We start from the raw sequence: 24,479 nt of genomic DNA, 5'->3' as shown, positions 1-24,479 counted from the left end.
ATAACTCCAGGAAGAATGAAGGGATGGAGCCAAAGCAAAAACAATACCCAGTTGTGGATGTGACTGGTGATAGAAGCAAGGTCCGATGCTGTAAAGAGCAATATTGCATAGGAATCTGGAATGTCAGGTCCATGAATCAAGGCAAATTGGAAGTGGTCAAACAGGAGATGGCTAGAGTCAACGTTGACATTCTAGGAATCAGTGAACTAAAATGGACTGGAATGGGTGAATTTAACTCAGATGACCATTATATCTACTACTGTGGGCAGGAATCCCTTAGAAGAAATGGAGTAGCCATCATGGTCAACAAGAGTCCAAAATGCAGTACTTGGATGCAATCTCAAAAAGGACAGAATGATCTCTGTTCATTTCCAAGGAAAACCATTCAGTATCACAGTAGTCCAAGTCTATGCCCCAGCCAGTAATGCTGAAGAAGCTGAAGTTGAACAGTTCTATAAAGACCTACAAGACCTTTTAGAACTAACATCCAAAACAGATGTCCTTTTCATTATAGGGGACTGGAATGCAAAAGTAGGAAGTCAAGAAACACCTGGAGTAACAGGCAAATTTGGCCTTGGAATACGGAATGAAGCAGAGCAAAGATTAATAGAGTTTTGCCAAGAAAATGCACTGGTCATAGCAAACACCCTCTTCCAACAACACAAGAGAAGACTCTACACACGGACATCACGAGATGGTCAACACCGAAATCAGATTGATTATATTCTTTGCAGCCAAAGATGGAGAAGCTCTATACAGTCAGCAAAAACAAGACCAGGAGCTGACTGTGGCTCAGACCATGAACTCCTTATTGCCAAATTCAGACTTAAATAGAAGAAAGTAGGGAAAACCACTAGACCATTCAGGTATGACCTAAATCAAATCCCTTATGATTATACAGTGGAAGTGAGCTAGATTTAAGGGACTAGATCTGATAAACAGAGTGCCTGATGAACTGTGGAATGAGGTTCGTGACATTGTACAGGAGACAGGGATCAAGACCATCCCCATGGAAAAGAAATTGATGAGTAGAGCATCCTTTTTTAAAAAATGAGATGATTTTGCTGAATTCACTACTGTTCAATAGGGTATGTACACTTGGAGGTGTATTTTTCAGTAATAATGTTAAGGCTTGATTGCAGTTATCGTATAAAAAGAATTCCTCCTTCTAAATGTCAATACTTGAGTCCTACTAAAAGCTAAGGGGGAATTTATGCATTCAGCCTAAAGCATATTTTACTTCTTGGTATTTTTGATGATTTGTGGCCAATGAATCATGAAAATGAAATCTTAAAACCTCAAGAAACCACCAGAAACCAAGCTAGGCAATTAGCATATTTCACAGTAATTATTCCCATCCCACTCCAAAATGAAAATGTTTTGTTTTCCCCAATTTGTCTGCTTTTTTCAATTATTGACACTTGGGGGATTTTCAGATGAAATTGCCCATTCTACCAAGGGCAGGATCACTGACACTGGAGTTTGGAAAATTCTGTTTCGTTCAGTTAATCTCTTTCTTCCTCCGAGAACAGGAAAGATAGTCATTTTTCTCATTTCATAGAGGTTTCTTACCTTTTTTTTTCTTGGAAAGATGACTTCTACTAGATTGTTTCATAACTGTAACATATAGGACTTAAAAAAACATTTAACCTCTAACAACTTTCCAGTGGAAGCCTCCACCAACTTTAGTCATTCACTTTCTAGGCAAAGACTATTCAATGCATATAGCTATTTGTCGTCATTGCGTTCTAGCTCACCCCATAGCTGGGCTACCAACACCCTATTTAATATTTTCCACCACTTATTCTTAGAAATTTTTACTTATTCTTGCTAATTATTCCTAATTTCTTTTAATTGGAGGGCCTTTTAATTTTTCAGTTTCTTATGGCAGACTCTTAGTTTTCTTTCTGTATCAATTCTCCCCTTCTTCCTGGTAATAGCACCTATTTCCGTTAGAGCAAAATACAGTGTTCCATCCTCTTTTCCTTCCTCCAAAGAAGAATTACGTTTCCCAATCTCCCTTGCAGCTAGTTGCAACCATGTGACTAAGTTCTCACTAATGGATAGAGCAGATGTGTTGAGCATGCATTGTATTTGCTTCCGTATAAGAACACTTGTTCACCTACCACTTCTTCAACATAGGCTGGGACCTGGATGTGGCACTGATGAGCCAACTGTAACCATACATAAAGACAATATCCTAGCTGACAGGAAGACCTTGAAAGTAAAAGAAACCTTAGTGCTTGAATAAGCTACACACCTCTCCTGGACCACCTGCCTGTGGTTTTACCTGCCTAGACTCTTACACGAGAGAAAAATAGATTTCTCTTATTTGAATGCACGTATCTCGAAGTCTCTGTTACAGTAGCATAGCTGTTACCCTAACCCTGACTAATATAATTTTTAAACAAAAGAGAAGGTGCTCCCACTGTGCTCTGTGCTACTCAGATCTTACTTGGAGTGTAAGTGAATCACATTATAAAAGCATAAATACAAAGCCTAGGTTTTTCAGATAAAATCAACAGGAATGGTGAGGGAGTCATAGAAGAAGAAACTGGAAGAGAAGTCTCAGAGTACAAGTGCTATTTTTAGTCATCCAAAGGGCTAGCATGCAGAATGATTCCCCTCATTCTGTGTGGTTTTAGTGGGTAGAAGGAGGACTCAAGGTGAAAACAGATTTTGCTTGAGACAAAGAGCATTCCTGGCTGTCAGCTCTGCATAGAAATGAAAAGGGCTACCCTGGAAGCATTGAGCTCCCTGCCTGTGGAGACATCTTAACGGAGCATGGCCAGCCATTTGGCTGGATTTCATAATGATTGTGTGTCATTATGACGTAATGACATCAGTCATCTCAAATTCTCAGAATAACACTAAAAATTATACATATTTTACCTCCATAGGTTAGAAAGGGAGTCTAAGTCTCAGGCAGGTTAAAACTTACCAAAGGTCACAGAGCTAGTTAGTAGCACAGCACATTTTCTTTCCACCAATCACTATTAAAGTTGACTTACAAAATGGCTTAAAAGATTTTTTTCCAAACCTGACATTCTATAAGTTCTCTGGAAAACTGTCTTTCCAGAATTTGTGCTTAAATTCTGAGGACTCAGAGCCAGACATCTCCTAACGGTCAATGTGCCTAATCTCCTATGTTTTAACCCAGTTGACAACTTACTTCAAGTCTTCCTTTTTTAGGCAGAGATTACCAGTCAGTCACCAACCTTTTTTTCCCTTCTTTTTTGGCACACAATGAAAAGGCATTTTTCAGTTTCCCTTGCAGTGGAATGTGAGCAAAAATGAGGTGGGCCACTCCCAGAGCTGGCCCGCAAAAACCTCTCATATACTTTTTTGTGCTGCTGCTAGATATGGGCACGTGGAGTGACCTTGAAAGCTGAATGCTGAAGTTGGAGAACTTCTGCCTTAGTGTTAAACAGAGCCTCCTGGCAAGCTGAAGCTGCTTTGGACTGTGTGATGAGGGAGGCATAAGCTTACTGTGTTTGGGCCATCTTGGTCTCTAGAGTCTATTGGTAATAGCAGTTAGCCTATGTCTGTACTACAGGCTTCCCTGATAGCTCAGTTGGTAAAGAATCCGCCTGCAATGCAGGAGATCCTGGTTCGATTACTGGTTCAGGAAGATCCCCTGGAGAAGGGATAGGCTACCCACTCCAGTATTCCTGGGCTTCCCTGGTGGCTCAGGTAATAAAGAATCAACCTGCAATGCGGGAGACCTGGGTTCAATCCCAAGGTTGGGAAGATCCCCTGGAGAAGGGAAAGGCTACCCACTCCATGGAGAATTCCATGGACTGTATAGTATAGTCCATGGGGTCACAAAGAGTCGGACATGCCTGAGCAACTTTCTCCTCTGTAATACTCTTCATTTTCAGCCACTAAATTTCAAGAATTGTTAACTCAGTCATAGGACTATGCCCAAGGTCACGGTGTTTATCAGCAACTCTACTAGGCTAATCCTTTTGACACTGCAGATATTCCACACTTTCTGACTTAAAAAAAAAGTAGAACTTTCATATAGACTGAGTCACTTCAGTCATGTCCAAATCTTTGCAACCTCATGGACTGTAGCCTGCCAGGCTCTGCTGTCCAGGGTATTATCCCAGCAAGAACACTGGAGTGGATTGCCATTTCCTTCTCCAGAAGATCTTCCTGACCCAGGGATTGAACCTGCATCCCGTACTCTTGGCAGGCAGATTCTTTTACCGCTTGGACCACCTGGGAAGCCCGAAGTTTAATACGCTGCTGCTGCTGCTGCTGCTAAGTCGATTCAGTCGTGTCCAACTCTGTGCGACCCCAAGGACTACAGCCTACCAGGCTGCTCCGCCCATGGGATTTTCCAGGCAAGAGTACTGGAGTGGGGTGCCATCGCCTTCTCCAAAACTTTAATATAGTTCAACCTAAAATAAGAGAAGGTAATCTGATGCCTTCCACCTCTCACTCTTTTGATCCCCCACACAACCCAGCTCAGCTGATAAAGAGGGATCACCTTCTTTATAGAACAGTGCCAGGGACGCTTCAAATACAGACTACCCTTGATAAAGGTTTGCCGCATGTTTGCTAAATGGAGTCCTACGGTCCAGTCCACTGGTTTATGCTACTAGATTCTTTCCTTTTCCCTTCTTTCTCTCCCTTCCTTCCTTCACAATCAATTTGAAAACCAATTTGACAGTTTCTTAGAAAGTTAAATATACACCTACTCAATGATTCAGCCATCTTATTGCTGCATATACAACAGAAATAAAAGCATATATCCATACAGAGACTGGTACAAACATGTTTCTGATACCTCTGTGTATAATAGTCAAATAGATAAGAGAACTCAAAGGTTCATCAATAGGTGAATGGATAAACAAATTGCAGTATGCTCATACAATGGCAAATTTCTCAGTCATAAAAAGAAATGCATTAGTGATACACACATCATGGGTGAATTTCAATACAATTGAGTTAATGAAGCCAGACAAAAAGAATGTACATACAGAATGATTCTATTTGCATAAAATTCCAGAAAGTGCGAACGAATCTGTAGTGATTGAAAGCACATCTTTCTATCTGACAGGTCAGAGAGGGGTGGGAGTGAGAGATTACAACGTTGCACCAAAAAACCCTTGGGGGTGATTAATACATTCAGCATCTCAATTGTGGTGATGAGTTCGTAAGTATATATACTTTAAATATAGGCAGTCAATTGTATGTCAATTATACCTTAGTGAAGTTAAAAAAATTTAACTAGAGCTGGATACGGCAAAAATTGGATATTGAGTGATGAAATTTTGGAAACACAGCCGAAGATTATTATTTGTTGCTTTTTTTTTTGCCCATCCTTCCTATCTTATTCTTTTGTTCAGGCCCTTCCTTCTCTTCTCTCCAGGGAACAGTTTGTGTAAGATGACCATGTATAAGATGTCTATGGCATCAATATAAAAAGGACTTTCTGACATTTTCTGTTCTCAAAATATGCAAGGGAATGAGCTATTTCATAAAATAGGGAAACATCTATCTCTGGGATTCCCCAGCATAGACTAAATGAATACTTGACAGGGACATAGTAGCATCAGACATGATGCTGGGCCAAACAGTGGCTTCAATCTGTTTTTTTTTTTAAATATATATAAGTCATAAAACTTTTCCTACAAATGAATAAAATCTTAGGTGGAAGACAAATATTAGAGAAGATGAAGAAGCATTTCTTAAAAACAAATTTGAGTTCTCAGGGCCCTGCCTGCTTGGCCCCATCTTTTACCTACTGTTGTAGCATCTTCTTGAGTGGATGACTCTTGTTTGTTCCATCTCTTAAATCCTATGAACATTTAGTTTCAGTGAGAGTAATTGAGGGCCATGAATGAAAAGTTTTTAGCCAAACTACCCTAATTAGAGCAAAGGGTTGAAGTGAGGGTCTGACCACATCTTAGTCATCTGAGAAAGTGTTGCCACTTACAATAGAGGAGGTTACATTCTTTTCAAATGAATTATAACACTGATAATTTTTTTTTTCCCAGAGGGAGTGTCATATAGCTACTATTTATCCAGATGTAACAGTCCTTTTTCCTCTTTGCTTTCTGAGAAAAAAACAGTGGTTCAAATAATGGTTTAGGTTAATAACAGTTTGGTCATTTTTGCTACTCTTTATTTAGACCATGCAATTTTTTCCCCCTTTAACTCTGAACATGCCAATTGTGTTTGAACACATTTGAGCCAATAAGAGAAAGAAAGCTCTTTTTTCATACTCATAAGAATGATAAAAAGTAATCATAGTATTCACTGGTTTACAGTGCTCAGTTTCTCAGTCGTGTCCGACTTTTTGCCACCCCATGGACTGTAGCTCACCAGGCTCCTCTGTCTGTGGAATTTTTCAGGCAAGAATACTGGAGACGGTTGCCATTCCTACTCCAGGGTCGAACCTGTATCTCTTGCGTGTCCTGCATTGGCAGGTGGATTCTTTACCGCTGTGCCACCCGAGAAGCACTTACTAAGTGCCAAGCACTGCACAATAGTTAATTTTTATGTGTCACCTTGGCTACATACCTAGATATTTGGTTATACATGATTCTGGATGTTTCTGTGAGTTTGTTTTCATTTTGTTTTTAACATTTCAATTATCAATATTTCCTTGAAACAGTCTACTCCTCATACAGCTAAGTCAAAGTCTATTAGTTTAGGAAATTGGATTCTCCCAAACAATTATACATTGATTACGAACTTAATATTAATCTTTTCCAAGTATATCCATTTAAATGTTTTATACACCTTAAAAAGCAGAAACATAATAATATTGTTATAATGATTATAAGAACACCATGGACACAAATTTATTTCTATACTATCTATGTCATCATTCTGTCCCCATTTCTGCTCTTTTTTTCTAATACTTATTGTGGTTCTTTTTAAAAAATGGATATATAGTCAATGTATGACATTATGTTAGTATCAAAATATGCTACATAATGATTTGACATTTGCATACATTGTGAAATGATCATCACAATGTATCTAGTAACCATCTGTCCCCATATAAAGCAATGCAATATTATCAACCATATTTCTTATGTTATATATTATATCTCTACGACTCATTTATCATATAAATAAAAGTTTGTACCTCTAAATTCCCTTAACCTATTTTGCCAGTCTCCCACACCCCTTCCTTCTGGTAACCACTCACTTATTCTTTGTATCTGTGAATGAGTTTTCATTTTGTATTGTTTGTTTATTTATTTGTTTTGTATTTTAGATTCCACAGGTAAGTATTATCATGTAGTATTTGTCTTTCTCTGTTGGACTTATTTCACTTAGTGTAATACCCTCTAGATCCAACTATGTTGTCACAAATAACATAATTTCATTTATTATGGCTAAGTGATATTCCACTGTACCTATATATGTATATATACACACACACATCTATGTACATATGCCATACACCACCGTTATGAAGGCTCACATACACCACATATTCTTCCATTCATCTATCAATGGACACTTAGGTTGTTTTCATATTTAGGCTATTGCAAATAATGCTGCAATGAACATGGGAATTCATATATCTTTTCAAATTACTGTTTTCATTTTCTTCAAGTAAATATTAAGAAGTGAAATTGCTCAATCATATAACAGTCTTATTTTTAATTTTTTGAGGAATCTCCATACTGTTTTCCACAGTGGCTGCACTACTTCACATTCCTGTCAACAATACATAAGGATTCCCTTTATTCCACATCCTCACCAACATTTGTATTTTTATTGTCTTTTTGATGATCAGATTAGATCAGATCAGATCAGTCGGCTCAGTCGTGTCTGACTCTTCTCGACCCCATGAATCACAGCACGCCAGGCCTCCCTGTCCATCACCAACTCCCGGAATTCTCTCAGACTCACATCCGTCGAGTCAGTGATGCCATCCAGCCATCTCATCCTCTGTCGTCCCCTTCTCCTCTTGCCCCCAATCCCTCCCAGCATCAGAGTCTTTTCCAATGAGTCAACTCTTCGCATGAGGTGGCCAAAGTACTGGAGTTTCAACTTTAGCATCAGTCCTTCCAAAGAACACCCAGGGCTGCTCTCCTTTAGAATGGACTGGTTGGATCTCCTCGAAGTCCAAGGGACTCTCAAGAGTCTTCTCCAACACCACAGTTCAAAAGCATCAATTCTTCGGCGCTCAGCCTTCTTCATAGTCCAACTCTCACATCCATACGTGACCACAGGAAAAACCATAGCCTTGACTAGACGAACCTTTGTTGGCAAAGTAATGTCTCTGCTTTTGAATATGCTATCTAATACGCTTTTGAATATGCTAGCCTTCTTCACAGTCCAACTCTCACATCCATACATGACCACAGGAAAAACCACAGCCTTGACTAGACGAAACTTTGTTGGCAAAGTAATGTCTCTGCTTTTGAATATGCTTTTTGATGATAGCCATTCTGATAGCTGTTAGATGGTGTCACACTGTGGTTTTAATTTACATTTCACTAATGGTTAGTGACGTTGAGTATCTTTTCATGTATCTGTTGGCCATCTGTATGTCTTCTTTGAAAGATGTCTATTCATAGTCATGTCCTCTGCCAATTTTTTAATCAGGTTTTTGTGTGTGTGTGTGGGGGGGGGAGATGCTGAATTGTATAAGTTCTTTGCATATCTTAGATATCAACCCCTTGTGAAATATACCATTTGCAAATATCTTCTCCTATTCAGTAGGATACCTTTTTGTTTCATAGTTTCTTTCACTGTGCAAAAGCTTTTTAGTTTGATGAAGTCACATTTGTTTATTTTTACTTTTGTTTTTCTTGACTGAGGAAACAGATCCAAAAATATACTGCTAAAACTAATGTCAAAGAGTGCACCGCCTACATTTTCTTCTAGGAATTCTGTGGTTTCAAGTCTTATGTTAAAGCTTTTAATCCATTTTGAGTTTTGCTTGTTTGTATATGGTGTGAGAAAGTAGTCCCATTTGATTCTTCTGCCTCTAACTGTTGAGTGTTCCCAATACCACATGTTAAAGAGGTTGTCTTTTCCACATTGTATATTCTTACCATCTTTGTTGCAAGTTAATTGACCATATAAGTGTGGGTTTATTTCTGGCTCACTATTCTATCTCTTTGATCTATGTATGTTTTTGTGCCAGTAAGATACTGTTTTGATTACTGTAGCTTTGATGAATAGTGTGAAATCAGAGTGTGATACCGCTAGCTTTGTTCTTCTTCTTTATTTTTTCTTTTTTAAATTGGAGGATAATTGCTTTACAATGTTATGATAGTCCCTGCCACACGTCAACATCAATCAGTCATAATTAAATATATTCTTTAGTAATTTGGTTTTATATATTAATTAAGTGATTTCAAATGATTACAAAAACAGAAGTCTATGCTTTCTCTACTTTTGTAAAATTTAGTCCTTGGAGTTGGAAAATGCATTTGTTCTCTACAATGGATTATGTATATTCTGGACCAGTTACCAGCAAAAGGAAGTGAGAGTTGCCAATATGGTTGCTATTCTGCTCTCATGACATCAGTCTTCACAACAGGCCTCTGAGAACCCCAGATGGATCCACAAAGTCTGGTACCAGCCTTCCCACATGAAACTATCAGAAAGAGAAATTAAGAAAATCTTATGCCTGCCCCCCTCTCCATTTCACCCCTCTGGGTCATCAGAATGCTAGGCTGGGCTCCCTGTATTATGCAGCAGTTCCCACTAGTTACCTATTTTACATATGATAATGTAGTATGACAATGCTATTTCCTCAACTTGTCTTACCCTCTCCTTCCCTTGTTGTGCCCAGCAGACCATTCTCTATATCTTTGTTTCCATTTCTTCTTGGTAAATAGGTTCATCAGTGGGCCTTCCTTGGTGGCTTAGATGGTAAAGAATCTGCCAGCAATGCAGGAGATTTGGGTTTGATCCATGGGTTAGAAAGATCCCCTGGAGAAGGCAATGGCTACCCAGTCCAGTATTCTTGCTGGAGAATTCCATGGACAGAGGAGCCTGGAGGGCTATAGTCCATGGGGTCACAAAGAGTCAGATATGACTGAGAGACTAACACTTTCAGTACTTTTTTAGATTCCATATATATGTAATAATATGTGATATTTGTTTTTCTCTTTCTGACTAACTTCACTCTGTATAATAGGATAAAGAAGTTGTGCTACACATATACAATGGAATATTGCTCAGCTATAAAAAGGAATGAATTTGGGTCAATTGTAGTGAGGTGGGTGAATCTAGCTATGTTCTTCTTTCTCAAAATTTCTTTGACTATTTGGGGTCCTTTTGTGTTTTCATACAAATTTAGAATTATTCTTTCTATTTCTATGAAAATGCCATTGATATTTTGTTAGGGATTGCATTGAATCTGTAGATTGCCTTGGGTAGTATGGTCATTTTAACAATATTAATTCTTTTAATATATAAATATGAATTTGTTTGTATTTTCAATTTATTTCACCAAAGTCTTACAGTTTTTTGAATATAAGTCTTTCATTTCTTCTGGTTAGATTTATTCCTAGGTATTTTATTCTTTGTGATGCAATTGGAAATAGAATTTTCTTAATTTCTCTTTCTGATAGTTTCATGTGGGAAGGCTGGTACCAGACTTTGTGGATCCATCTGGGGTTCTCAGAGGCCTGTTGTGAAGACTGATGTCATGAGAGCAGAATAGCAACCATATTGGCAACTCTCACTTCCTTTTGCTGGTAACTGGTCCAGAATATACATAATCCATTGTAGAGAACAAATGCATTTTCCAACTCCAAGGACTAAATTTTACAAAAGTAGAGAAAGCATAGACTTCTGTTTTTGTATCATTTGAAATCACTTAATTAATATATAAAACCAAATTACTAAAGAATAAAGTGTGTGTAAAGAGGATACTTTTATATTCTGGAGGAAAAAGAAACCTGGAGAGAGGAGAAATTCAGAGTTTGAGCAATTGTTCCCACTCCCCATCTTGTGCGTGTGTGTGTTTTTTAAACAACATTTTAGATAATGTGCAGACTTCTACAGTTGAACTTAAACAAGAAGTTAAGGCAACAGGAAATCAATGGGAATCACATCTTAATGATGCGATCCAAGAATAATCTGAGAATCCATAAGGGACTCATTCTGTATTGGATTTCTGAGAGTCGGCAGAAAGGACCCGAGCTTGTAACCCAGTGACTGATGCCTGCCATCGCCAGCAGGTCCATTCGTTTCCTCCCTTGGAGGCTGAGACAAATTTTGCCTCATTCAACAAGCTCTCAATCACTTTCATGAAGTCAAGACTTCAAATGGGGCATGATTATAACTCTAATAGCTTTTCCAGGTAGAACTGATTCAAATGATGTGGGATCTTGGCAGAAGCTTAATTACTTCAGGGTAATGATGTGAATCTCAGTGAGGGGCCAGTTTGGGCATTGCTGGCTATTATATGCAATAATTCACACGACTAAGTGTGCTGCTTTAGAAATTCTTTAACCCGCCTCTTTGTACTAATATTTGGAGCTGGTCTTCTGAAACTATTGTTGAGCAATGTTTCCTTCCCCTCATTTCCCTTTGTAGGGCAGGATACTTTCCTGAGAATACAAGTATCTCTATGCACTGATAAAAAAAGATTTTTTGAAAGTATTTTTTCAGAGATAAATCAGAGGAAGGACTTCTTTGTTCTCTTCATCATCTTTCTCTTGTCTCCTTTCCATGTTTATTTGTTTTTGCTGCCTTTTCCATTTCTGTGTGATTCTATGCCTCTTCAAAGATGAATTTAAGTTTTTGAGCACTGATGCAAAGACTTTAGCCAATGATAATAACAACTTATGTCTAGGCTGATGACCTACTGTGCCAAGAATTGCTGTAAGTGCTTTACTTGTCTTATTTTATCTCATCAAAATAACTATATGATTTTCATCTTGCAGATAAAAATATAAAAGTCTACATGGATTAGGCATCTTGCCCATAATAGTAGAGCTAGTAAGTAACAGCACAGGAGTTGAATCTAGGTGGTCAGTGACCCCACAGTGGGAGCTTTTCCATACTAACTTCTACTGAATCTGGTGGTTGTGAAAAGCACTTATCTTTCTCAAAATAAGTCATTCCTGAAAATGGATATCCTGCAACTTGCACGTGTTGGGGTTTATTATGTGCCAGGTCTACCTGAAGGCTCAGGGAACAAGATCTGCCTCCAGCCCTCAAGGAGTCATGTCCTTCTGGAAGCAATTATAGGAGTGGGAGGTAACTGTATGGTGGGAAATCCCTGAAAATATCTTTTAAAATGATGTTAATGTGGTCAGTAATAGGGATTTGATATGTGTCTGAAAATCCAGGCAATTCCAGCTACTAGATTGCTTCCTGCAAAAGTATGAAGATGAGCCATGGTATATTACATAGATGATAGCTTCACTTTTATCTCCCATGTATATCCTGTGGTCAGATGAAAAACTTGTGAGTTCTAGAATCCATGGACCTGGCTTGACATTATTGCTGGGTTCTTTACTTGCTGTGTGACCTTAAACAATTTACTCAGACTCTCTGAACTTCTGTGTCCTCACCTATAGAAACAGTTGATAACAGATTTTACCTTCTCTGCTTTTATTTTTAGACAGCTAACTTTTTCTATTCTGTTTTAAAAATTGTTTTTGGCTGGGCTCAGTCATTATTGCTGCATGTAATCTTTCTCTAGTTGTGGCAAGCAGGGGCTCCTCTTTAGATGTGGTGCACAGGATTTCTCATAGTGGTGGCTTCTCGTCGTGGAGCACAGGCTCTGGAGCAGGCTCAGTGGTTGTGGCTCATGGGCTCAGTTGCTCCTAGGCATGTAGGATCTTCCAGGACCAGGGATCTAACCTGCATCCAGTGCACTGGCGGGCACACTCCTAACCACTGGAGCCCCAGGGAAGTCCTAGCAAACTTTTTCTTAGAGAGAAAGAGTAAATGTTTTAGGTTTTGCTGGCCATGCAGTCTCCACCACAGCTACTCAGCTCCACCAGTGTAGTACAAAGCTTGCCATACACAAAATGTAAATGATGATTGTGGCTCTGTTTCGGTAATGCTTTATAAGAACTGCTGCTGCTGCTAAGTCACTTCAGTCATGTCCGACTCTGTGCGACCCCATAGACGGCAGCCAACCAGGCTCCACCGTCCCTGGGATTCTCCAGGCAAGAACACGGGAGTGGGTTGCCATTTCCTTCTCCCATGCATGAAAGTGAAAAGTGAAAGTCAAGTCGCTTGGTCATGTCCGACTCTTCATGACCCCATGGACTGCAGCCTACCAGGCTCTTCCGCCCATGGGATTTTCCAGGCAAGAGTACTGGAGTGCTAAATTTGGCTCACAGGTTATAGCTTGCCAATCCTGGGATCACAGCACTAAATGAGATGTTGAAAGGATAAAAACAAAAAAACAAAAAAAAACCCAACACATAAGAGTTTTTGGTATACCCCACTCCGGCACTCTTGCCTGGAAAATCCCATGGGCGGAAGAGCCTGGTAGGCTGCAGTCCATGGGGTCATGAAGAGTCGGACATGACCAAGCGACTTCCTTTTCACTTTTCACTTTCCTGCATTGGAGAGGGAAATGGCAACCCACTCCCGTGTTCTTTCCTGGAGAATCCCAGGGACGGTGGAGCCTGGTGGGCTGCCGTCTATGGAGTCACACAGAGTCAGACACGACTGAAGCGACTTAGCAGCAGCAGCAGCAGCAGGCACTTAATAACTGTTCATTTTCCTTCCTTCTTGCAGTTTATTCCAATAGATCACAAAGCTTCAAGCAATCATTGGATCTTTCTCTTGAGGTGCTCATAGGCCACTTAGAGCAATGAGACACAAGTCACTCAGTCGTATCCCACTCTTTGCGACCCTGTGGATTGTAGCCTACCAGGCTCCTCTGTCCCTGGGATTCTTCAGGCAAGAATACTGGAGTGGGTTGCCATTTCCTTCTCCAGGGGATCTTCCCAACCCAGGGATCGAACCCAGGTCTCCCACATTGCAGGCAGACGCTTTAACCTCTGAGCCACCAGGGAAGCTCTATAGATATATATACAGCAATACAATTTTGCAGGTGCCAGTTGTGAGGGCAACAGAATAGCCATCAAGTTATAGGAATTGACTGGTACAGCTACCATAAGAGAAATGGTTACTGTTAAGCAAGGAAAGAAGAAAGAACTTCCAGGTAGGAAGGGGAATGCTCTAAATATTTTCAGAGGAAGCTGAGTGGAACTGTTTGTCTGGGGAAGACAGGTGCATATGAGAAGAGTAAGTGGAAGCCAAGTTTAAGTAGGGAGATGGGGTGCTGAATGTTGGGTTCAGGAGTTTGCATCTTAATTCCATAGATGTCAATCAATGGTAGTTGAGGAGAACATAGAAGGCACTCAACAGATATTTGTTGAGTAAATGAATCCATTGGAAGTGAATTTACATGATGGTTGGGCAGAAAATGGCAAACAAAAGATCAGAGGATAAGGATTCAGACCAAGGGGATGACAATGAGAATTGGCCAGAAAGGATGTATGGAAAAGACACTAAGAAGGAAGAACTGACACGACCTGATGACTGAACTGCAAGCAAGAGAGAGGACTAGATAGTGGTGATGTCAAGTAAAGTCAGGTGGCCAGGAGAACTAAGTTACCATCATAGAATAAAGGATAGCAGGGAGGCTGCTTTTTGGAGGAAAAGTCACAAATTAGTCTTCAGTACTTGAATTTAGCATCCCTGAGGAACATCCATGTGGAAATGTTTTGTACAATACGATGGGCTCAAGAAAGAAATTGAATCAGGAAGCAGAGATTTAGACATCAGCCTCATAAAGTGATGGCTTGTGAGAATGGATGGACTCTTGACTCTGGATGAGATCTAAAGATCAAAATAGGTCTCTGGTGTAGGGACCAAGTCAGAGACAAGGGCTTTCTTCAGAAATTTAAAGTCATCCCTCTAGTTCATTGTGAATTTTACTGCAATAAAAGCACAGAGAGATTGCAAAGTCTCACAGCGCTTTTTAAAACCTGAAAACAAAGATCAGGAAAAGAATTAGATAAACCCTGAGATTCTTATGTCCAGAAACTACTCCCATGCAATCCTGAGGAAAAGACACTTAGTGCGCTTCTGAACTCTTAAAAGTTCTGATACGTAAGACTAGAATAATTTCTTTGTGTTCATCTAATAGAAGACATGAAATTTTGTCACCAATAATGATGATAAAACAACTCTAAGAATCTCAACATTTCTCCAAATGCGCTTAATCCAATCATTACTTAGCAAAGCTACTTTCAGATAGAGTTCTGGATAGGTTGCTCTGTTAAAAGAATACAATTTTATGTTGAATCTTCAACAGTTCTCGGGAGATCTCATGTCTATTTCTCTTGTCTTGCAACTTATGCTATGAGGAGGGGATTCCCTTTGACTAGAAAGAGTCGTGATCCAAGGAGCAAGAGAAAAGGATCCTTCTAGAATAGAGTTGTCATTATATTTTCTCCAATAAAATCATAAAGTGTCACCTAGAGACCTTGCATCCAACTTTGTTAGGATACCAACTTTTTATTAAATCAGTAAGTTGTGGAGAAACATGTCACCATCGGAAACGGTTTTTGAAGCTGTTTATTTTCCTCTTTCTATTTACCTGCTTCTTGAAGCCAATGAACTACATCGTATTTATGTCATTGCTGGGTCAAAGCACATATTTCAATGAAGGAATCACAGAATTTTAAAATCTAGCTCCCAGAGCTTGCCAAGTTTAAACTTCTAATTTTTCAAAGAGTGAAAACTCAGACCCAGAGGGACTGAATGCCTAAAGATGACTCAGTCAGGAAGCTGTGGAGCCAGGTCTGGAACCAGGAGTCCTGGCTCCCAGCCTGTTATTTTAAGTGCATCTTTCCATAGATTCACTATGGGCTTGGGTGATTCTCATTCGATTGTGGGAGTTTATAAAAAAAAACCATTTAAGCCACAGCCACTTTAAAGATGGAGGATTTATAATGGGAATGTATCCACTAGGCCCACGTTTTAACAACACCTTCTTTCGAAGGGTTGGGACAGTGTCTGAAAGCTCTGTTTAGAGACCTGGTTACTTCAGAGGGAAAAGCAGAAATCTTAAGAAGTCATGCATAATCCATTTGCCTGGGAACACGAAGGGGACCTGAGAGCCAGCCCTGAAACCTTCGTATTTAAAGCAGTTGTCCGCAGACATAATGCCCTTAGCTTGATCAAAGGGCCGGGCCACACAATCCCAGGAACAGGAAGGCTGACAAGGGGGGAGGGTCCCTTTGTCCTGGAGGACTGAAGGCCTGGAATCCGGATGCCTAAGCAGGCAGGGCTGTGGGCCCATGCAGGGAGGGGCTGAGGCCCAACCTGTCCCCCAGATTCCTCCCCCTGCCCTCTGCAGACACCAAGAAGTCCCGCGGTCTCAGAGCCCTGCCCTCTCTCTGTCTCCTCTCACTCTTCTTCAGCGTGTCAGTGAAAAGAATTCCCCCAGCCCAAAGGCTTTGCTTGAACGATTGCCCTTTCCTTCTGCAATCAGAAAAGGTAAGCGCCCCAGTTTAACTCTTTCTTAGGTCTTTCTCCCAGCACGTGGTTTCCTAACCAAATATTTCACGTATCGTTCGGGTCACATTCTTGACCTTGTTGTTTCAGGTGCCTGATAATTCTGGGCTAATAACAGCCCAGCCCGCACACTGGCGGCCACTCTCCCTTTCCTCCCGGGTCCCTGGACAGCTTTCCTGGGCCCATTTTTGTGCTGGCTTCTTCCTGGTGAATTGCTCTCCCCCTGCAGCCTCTCTTTATAAACGTGCCTGCACTGAAGGCTTACACCTCAGATTCCTGCCCCTGGTGCCTTTGGCCTGTTCATTATTTAATTTTTCTTTCAGACCCCTGTCTGTCTGGTAATGTCTGCATGCTGTGATTGTTTTCATTTTTCCAAGTCTCCAAACACCCATCGTGGACAGCCTTGAGGAGAAGCTTTTAAGGTGTAACACTTCCCCTGCGCCTGCGCAGATGGACACACAGAAGCGCATTAGGAAGATGCGCTTCAGACCCACCCACATTCTTCGAAGCACAGAATTTCAGTGATGAAAGGGCTTTAGGCACTGCCCTTTGACCTTATCAGCAACACCACCTTCATACCCGCTCTCCTGTTTTGCAAGTTGTTGGAAAGGGCCTTTATTTTTCTCCAGTTACTCAAACATATACACAGAAAGTAACTTCTGGTTACTTAGTGAGGGCCCCAAACCTGGTGGTTTGGGGTCCTTGTAAGAAGAGGGACTTGGGACACAGGCATGTGCAGAGGAAAACCATGAGAAGACACGGAGAAGAGAAGATGGACGTCTGCAAGCCAAGGTGGGAGACTTCAGATGAAACCAACCCTGCAGACACCTTAATCTCAGATTTCTGGCCTCCTGGTCTGTGAGAAAATAAATTTCCTTTGTTTAAGCCACCCAGACTGTGGTACTTTGTTATAGCAGCCCTAGAAAGTGAACACAAGCTTTAATATTCAAATGGTGTTAGTTCTATATGGACAATGAAATTAATCAAAGAGCACTTTCTGGGCAGGAAGTGGTTCTTCTGTCCCCGTATGGGTTTTTAGGTATGGAATTCTCGTTTGAGGACAAGCAGTAGATATTCAGCATGTGTTTATTGGGTACCTAGCACATGCCTGGCAGTGGGCAGAGACTCAGAAGTCAGTGACTCTGTCTAGATTCTAGATGAGGTTAGCATCTCACTCTGGCAATGGATGTGTGTTGATGTGGAGTCCCAAAGACACCTCCTCCCTAGGGCCTAATGGGTGCATCGTAACAAGGTTTTTCTTCTTCGGTTGCTAGACTGTTTGCTAAAGTATTGCTTTGTTCAGTCGCTAAGTTGTGTCCGACTCTTTGAGACACCATGGACTGCACGCCAGGCCTCCCTGTCCCTCACCATCTCCTGGAGTTCACCCAAGTTGATGTCCATTGAATCGGTGATGCCATCCAACCATCTCCTCCTCTGCTGCCCTCTTCTCCTTCTGCCTTCAATCCTTCCCAGGATCAGGGTCTTTTCCAATGAGTTGGCTCTTTGAATCAGGTGGCCAAAGTATGGGAGCTCTAGCTTTAGCATCCATCCTTCCAATGAGTATTCAGGGTTGACTTCCCTTAGGGTTGACTGGTTTGATCTCCTTACCGTCCTAAAGTATTAAGTGCAACTATATAAAATTGTTGTTGTTTTTTAGCATAGGTTAAAAAGCCCTACTAAATACGAGTTTGCTAGATTGCATCCTGAAACAGAAAAAAGAGACTAGTGAAAAAAATTATGAAATCCAAATAAAATAGTTTGGTTAGTAGTAATGCACTAATACTAATTTTGTAGTATGCCAAGTGTGCCATGCTTATGTAATCTGTTAACATTGGGGGAAACAGTGGGTATATACAGAATGCTTTCAGACAATTTTTGTAGCTTTTCTATAAATTTTTTTCCAAAATAGAAGTTCATTTTAAAAAATATTTGAATATTAACCATTTTACATAATTTGGTAAAGTCTAGAGGCCTTGAATATAAAGTAGATTGCTGACTCAATCTCCTAATTATACAGTAATGAGATTTATGTTTGAAATTTAAGTTTTACCTTTAGTTGTTTTAAAATGATTGACTAAGTATTTGTACCCTGGATGCCTGGTCAGTCTAGGTAAGAGAAGCACATAAGCTGACCTTCAAAGACAGAGAGCCCAGTGGCCACTACCGAGGGACTGTGTTGAGCAAGACCTGCTGTTCAGCTTCTCTGTCCTCCCTGATTGTCTGAGAAAAAAGCCAATTTCTTGAGGACTCTATGCTACTGGAATGACTGAGTCTCTCTGCTCTTCTTGGCAGTCAGTGGGCACCCAACATGGCCTCATTCAAAAAGAGAATATCACTTTCAACTCCCTTCTTCAGCTGAGATCCTGTTTTTATTCCCCATTAGGTCATGAGAAGATAGAGGATTATGCTATACCCCTTTATGGGGAGTCTAGATTCTCCTTTAGAGGAAAAAAGAAAATTTATCCTTAATTTATCCCGACCAATACCACGTGAAATACTTGTTTTGTTCAGCTGGCAAGCATTTAAAATTTTTATGAATTATTTACTACACTTTTAAATTGGGAAGCCTCACAAAAGTATCTGGATATTAGGCTTTTCTTGAACCATCACAAATTCTAGCAACAGAGACCTGTATTCCTACATGGGAAAGATTGGCTGGAGCCAAGGAACCACTGTGCCCTTTCATTTCCCATATGTGCCCTCCATTTCCCATAATCCCACACAGCTCTTTCTATTCATATATGCTACTTGTTCCATGGCTTCAAGCATTTGAGCTTACAACCTAGATCAGTGTTTTTCAAACTACAGATTATGACCCCTTTGTGAGTCATGAAATCAGTATAGTAGATAGCCAACACTAAATGAAGGAAAAGGGGAAGGAAGGGAATGAGAAAGAAGAGGAAGAGGAAGAAATGGAAGCTATCAGAATTTACCACCTGCAGTAAGGGTTTGTTGTATTGGATGAAATTTTGTTTCAATGGTTTTTTGTGTTGCTTGCACATAGATTATATTAGAAAATGTATTTCTCCCTATGAGTTGCAATAACATGTTTGAAAGCCAAGACTAATGAAAATTTAAATAATTCAACTTTTTGGTTAAACAGTTAGTTTGCTATATTAGCGTACTCTTTGTGTAACAAAGTTTTTCCTTAAATTACCTGAATACATCAGGAGTGGGGCTTTATTTGTTATATAATCGTAACTACAGAATTCAAACCAACATGATAATATCAGTTCAGTTCAGTTGATGAGTCATGTCTGACTCTTTGTGACCCCATGGACTGCAGCATGCCAGGCTTCCCTGTCTATCACCAACTCCCAGAGCTTGCTCAAATTCATGTCCATCGAGTTGATGATGCCATCCAACCATCTCATCCTCTGTCGTCCCCTTCTCCTCTTGCCTTCAATCTTGCCCAACATCAGGGTCTTTTCCAATGAGTCAGTTCTTTGCATCAGGTGGCCCAAGTGTTGGAGCTTCAGCTTCAGCATCAGTCCTTCTAATGAATATTCAAGACTGGTTTCCTTTAGGACTGACTGATTGGATCTCCTTGTAGTCCATGGGACTCTCAAGAGTCTTCTCCAACACCACAGTTCAAAAGCATTAATTCTTCAGCACTCAGCTTTCTTTATAGTCCAACTCTCACATTCATACATGACTACTAGAAAAACCGTAGGTTTGACTAGATGGACCTTTGTTGGCAAAGTAATGTCTCTGCTTTTTAATATGCTGTCTAGGTTGTTCATAGCTTTTCTTCAAGGAGCAAGTGTCTTTTAATTTCATGGCTACAGTCACCATCTGCAGTGATTTTGGAGCCCAAGAAAATAAAGTCTGTCACTGTTTCCATTGTTTCCCCATCTATTTGCCGTGAAGTGATGGGACCAGATGCCGTGACCTTAGTTTTTGAATGTTGAGTTTTATAACATGGATCCCTATGAATCCTTGTAAAAGATCTGTAATAAAGGAGTAAAGCATCTAGTTGAAATGGAAGAAGAGATCAATCTTCTTGGTATTTTAAGACTTAATGATCTAAGACCTATGATCCACTAGATTGCATAGTTGCATGTTAGATCATATTAAATAATAATCGGACTTATTTACATAGATTTTGGGGGCTCCCCAGGTGGCACTAGTGGTAAAGAACCTGCCTGCTAATGCAGGAGACATAATACAGGTTCAATCCCTGGGTCAAGAGGATCCCCTGGAGGAGACATGGCAACACACTCCAGTATTCTTGCCTGGAAAATTCCATGGACAGAAGAGCTAGGCAGGCTACAGTCCATGCAGTTGCAAAGAGTCAGACATGACTGAAACAACTTAGCACACACATCGATTTTTAGAGCAACTACTTTAGACTAGATCAGCACCATACAATAGAACTTCTGTCAGTGGAAAATTCTGTATCTGCCTTATACACTCGAGAAACAGCTAGCCACACATTATTCAAAATGTACCAGTGTGACTGATGACCTGGATTTTTAATTTTAATCAACTTAAATTTAAGTAGCCACATGTGTGTGTTGGACAGCGTAGCTCTAGACTTTAGAATGTGTATCTTAAAAGAAGGTTGGCTCTTTTTCATTTTCCACAGTAGAATGTCCATTGGCCTGATAGAATCATCTAATTCAGGCATTGAACCCTTAAGAGCAAGGCAGGCTGCCACTCAATATGCTCAGAACAGTTTACTTTTTTGGGTCCAGATCATTGCTAGAAACAAATTTATCCAGCTTCTACATGTGAACCCTCCAAGTTCTTTTATTGTTGTTGTTCTTTTTTATTTATTTTTAATTGGACTATAATTGCTTTTAATGTTGTATTAGTTTCTGCTGTACGGCAATGTGAATCAGCTATATGTATACATATATTCCCTCCCTCCTGAGCCTACCACCCTGCCATCAGGTTCTTATCCCCACTGATTTGTGCTTTTTCAGATTAAAAATTGCTTGAAGAAGATTATGTGATTTTTTTAACTATACAGACAAAAATATAATAACTAATATTTAATAATTGCAATAGTAATAATAAAAGTAATAAATAGTAACAACAGTAGCAGCCACTTATTAAGTGCTTACTGTGTACTTGGTGGAGAAGGCAATGGCACCCCACTCCAGTACTCTTGCCTGGAAAATCCCATGGACGGAGGAGCGTGGTAGGCTGAAGTACTTGGTACTGTGAGAAGCACTTTGTATACCTTATCCCACTTATTCACATTAATTTCATGACGGTGCATTATCCTATATGAAGAAACTGATGCTTGTGAAGGTTACGTAATTTACAAGGTCACACAAGTATGAGTGAATGAGGCATAACGTGACTCTGGTTCTGTCTGCTACAAACCCCTTACTGTAACCACTGTGCTATCCCAGAGGATGCTAATAAACTGTGTTTTTCATCAGAACATTATTTCCTTGATAATAGCTGAGATAAACTATTAATGGCAGTGCTAGGCCAGGGCCTACCTCTTATGATTTCAAGGCATGCGCTCTCCACTGCATTCCCCTTATCATAGAAGCTGCTTTGGCCATACTGCAGGAATTGGCCTGTATGTTGCACCGAGACAAGCATTTTTAAATTTGGGAACCCATTTCCTCTTTAATACTAAAAATTACATCTTGCTCTATTGGTCTGAAGAGGTCTTTCCTGGTGTCTCAGATAGTAGAGTCTGCCTGCAGTGTGGGAGACCCAGGTTCAATCCCTGGGTTGGGAAGATCCTCTGGAAAAGGGAATGGTAAACCCACTCCAGCAGTCTTGCCTGGAGAATTCCATGGACAGAAGAGCCTGGTGAGCTACAGTCCATGGGGTCTCAAAGAGCCAGACACAACTGAGCTATTACCATACACATACATTGGTATAAAGACAAATACATTAATAGTCTATGTTAAACCATTTTATTTTACCTGAAAGTCTTTTCCTTTGTGATTTTAAAAGAAATGGAAACATTTTATGAGCCCTGTGGTAGGTAGAATAATAACCCCCTCAAAGATGTCCATACCCTAATCTCAGAACCTGAGGATTATGTCACTTTTTTTGTGAATATGTTACTTTTATGGCCAAAGGAACACTGCAGCCATGATTAAGTTAAGAATCTTGAGATGGAAAGATTATCTTGGACTATTTGAGTGGATTGTGTAGAACTCCAAGGGTCCTAAAAGGAGAGTCAGAGAAGGAAATGGGATGACAGAAGCAGCGTGTTAGAGGGACACAACTTGAGCGAGACTCGACCGGCTTTGAAGATGGGAAGATGGAAGGGGCCACCAGTGAAGTTAGGCAGGCAGCAGTGTCTGGCCCCATTGCTGTGAAATGCAGGAAAGACAGAGATCGGGAGAATTTTTTTCACACTTTCAAGAAATCGCAGGATTCAAAGTGATTGTGGAAGAAACTTCAAGCCCAACTAATAGGTGTCCCCCCCCTTTTGTTTTTCCCTCAGAATGTCTGGAGACAATGAAACTGTTGGCTGGGATTGTTTACTTTCACCAGAGTTGGTGATTCTGATGCTCTGCAGAAACTATCAATACATGTGGGAGAGAATGAGCAGCATCTGGGAAAAGTGCCTGGATGAGAAGAGAAATAGAGACCAAGAAGGGAGAGGAGGCGGAAAGGCGCAAGCGCACTAACGGACCTGAGGATGTCAACAGGGAGGGAGAGAGGGATGTTTATAGAAAAGAGGAAGGGAGGAAGAAAGGGAAGGAAAGAAGCAAGCAGTCTGGGGTTTGAAGGGACCCAGGAGGAGAGGTGGGGAAAGAAAAGAGACAAAAAGCAAAGCAAGCAGTGAGCCTAAACTGAACTTCCTTTCTTTCCATAGCTGACACTGAGTAGAGCTGAACTTCACAGGCCAGAAGCCATCTGCGGCATCAGCCCAGTTCCACAGCACTGCCCCGGGCTGCGGGGCTGCACTCACGGGTCAGGGCGGAACGCAGCTGGAGACACCGAGGAACTCCCATATGGTCAGAGGCTCTGCTCTCTTTACACAAAGCTGCTATGGACATCAAAGTGGCTCCCTGTGACCCGTGGTGTTCACTGTTCAAGCTCAGAGGCCTCTCTTTCAGTCTCAGGCCATCTTTGTAACTGTTTAAACCAGTCATCTTTAGGGAAGTAGACCCTATGCCCAAATTTGTAATGATTTCTATGCTTTCCAGGGTGTGGGTTTTGTTTAGTTTACCACCAATAGTCAGTTGGTTCTGGGTGATCTTTTCACCTCTTGGTGTCACTTAAAAAGAAGTTTTTAAAAAAGGAGACATTTCTTTATTTGTATATATGTATGCATACGTTGAATATGGAAACATTTTGTGGGTACATACACATACACACGTATACACACCCACACTCTCATAAGGCTTCCATATACAGTTTCTAGGAAACCAAGAACAAAGCATTGCAGGGTATTTCTGAATAATCCAGAGTCCCTCTTTCATTTCGACTTTTATTATCTTAGAGAGTATGTCTTTCAGTGAGATACATTTCTTAGCTCTCTAGACAATTTTCTGGGACCACACTTCGATAGGCCCCTCTTACGGTTTTTAATTTTACCCCTTTCAGTAGACTTTTGCACATATAATCATTCATTTCTGTAAGCTCTATCCCAGGAATTTTTTTTAAAACCAATTTTGCCCGTATGGCTTTTAATTGTCCTCCCAAATTGTGTCTGGTATGCCGACGTCCTCCCCACACCCCCAGGTTTAGGCTTTCGGCTTTCTCAGTTCGTTCTTCCTCGGCTGACACTGGGTGGTCTCTCTGCCTTGTCTGGTCTTCGGGTATCACGGGTATCACGAACAGCTCTGTTTTATGTTTTTCACACAGTTCACTTTTCCGTCTGGGCTTAGGGACTGAGATATTATTCCTTGTTCTTCTTTCTTAATGGCTTGTAATTTTTCACAGAGGATGACATTTAAGCTTTGTCACCTTGGGTATCAAATCTGTGCATAGATAAACAAACAGGACAGCAGTTACATAACTTTTTCAGTCTCATTTTACATATATATATATGTAAA

Source organism: Bison bison, unplaced genomic scaffold (genome assembly GCF_000754665.1).
Source record: "Bison bison bison isolate TAMUID 2011002044 unplaced genomic scaffold, Bison_UMD1.0 scf7180017864310, whole genome shotgun sequence".
Classification (NCBI taxonomy): domain Eukaryota; kingdom Metazoa; phylum Chordata; class Mammalia; order Artiodactyla; family Bovidae; genus Bison; species Bison bison.
Note: the sequence above shows the minus strand (reverse complement) of the source record.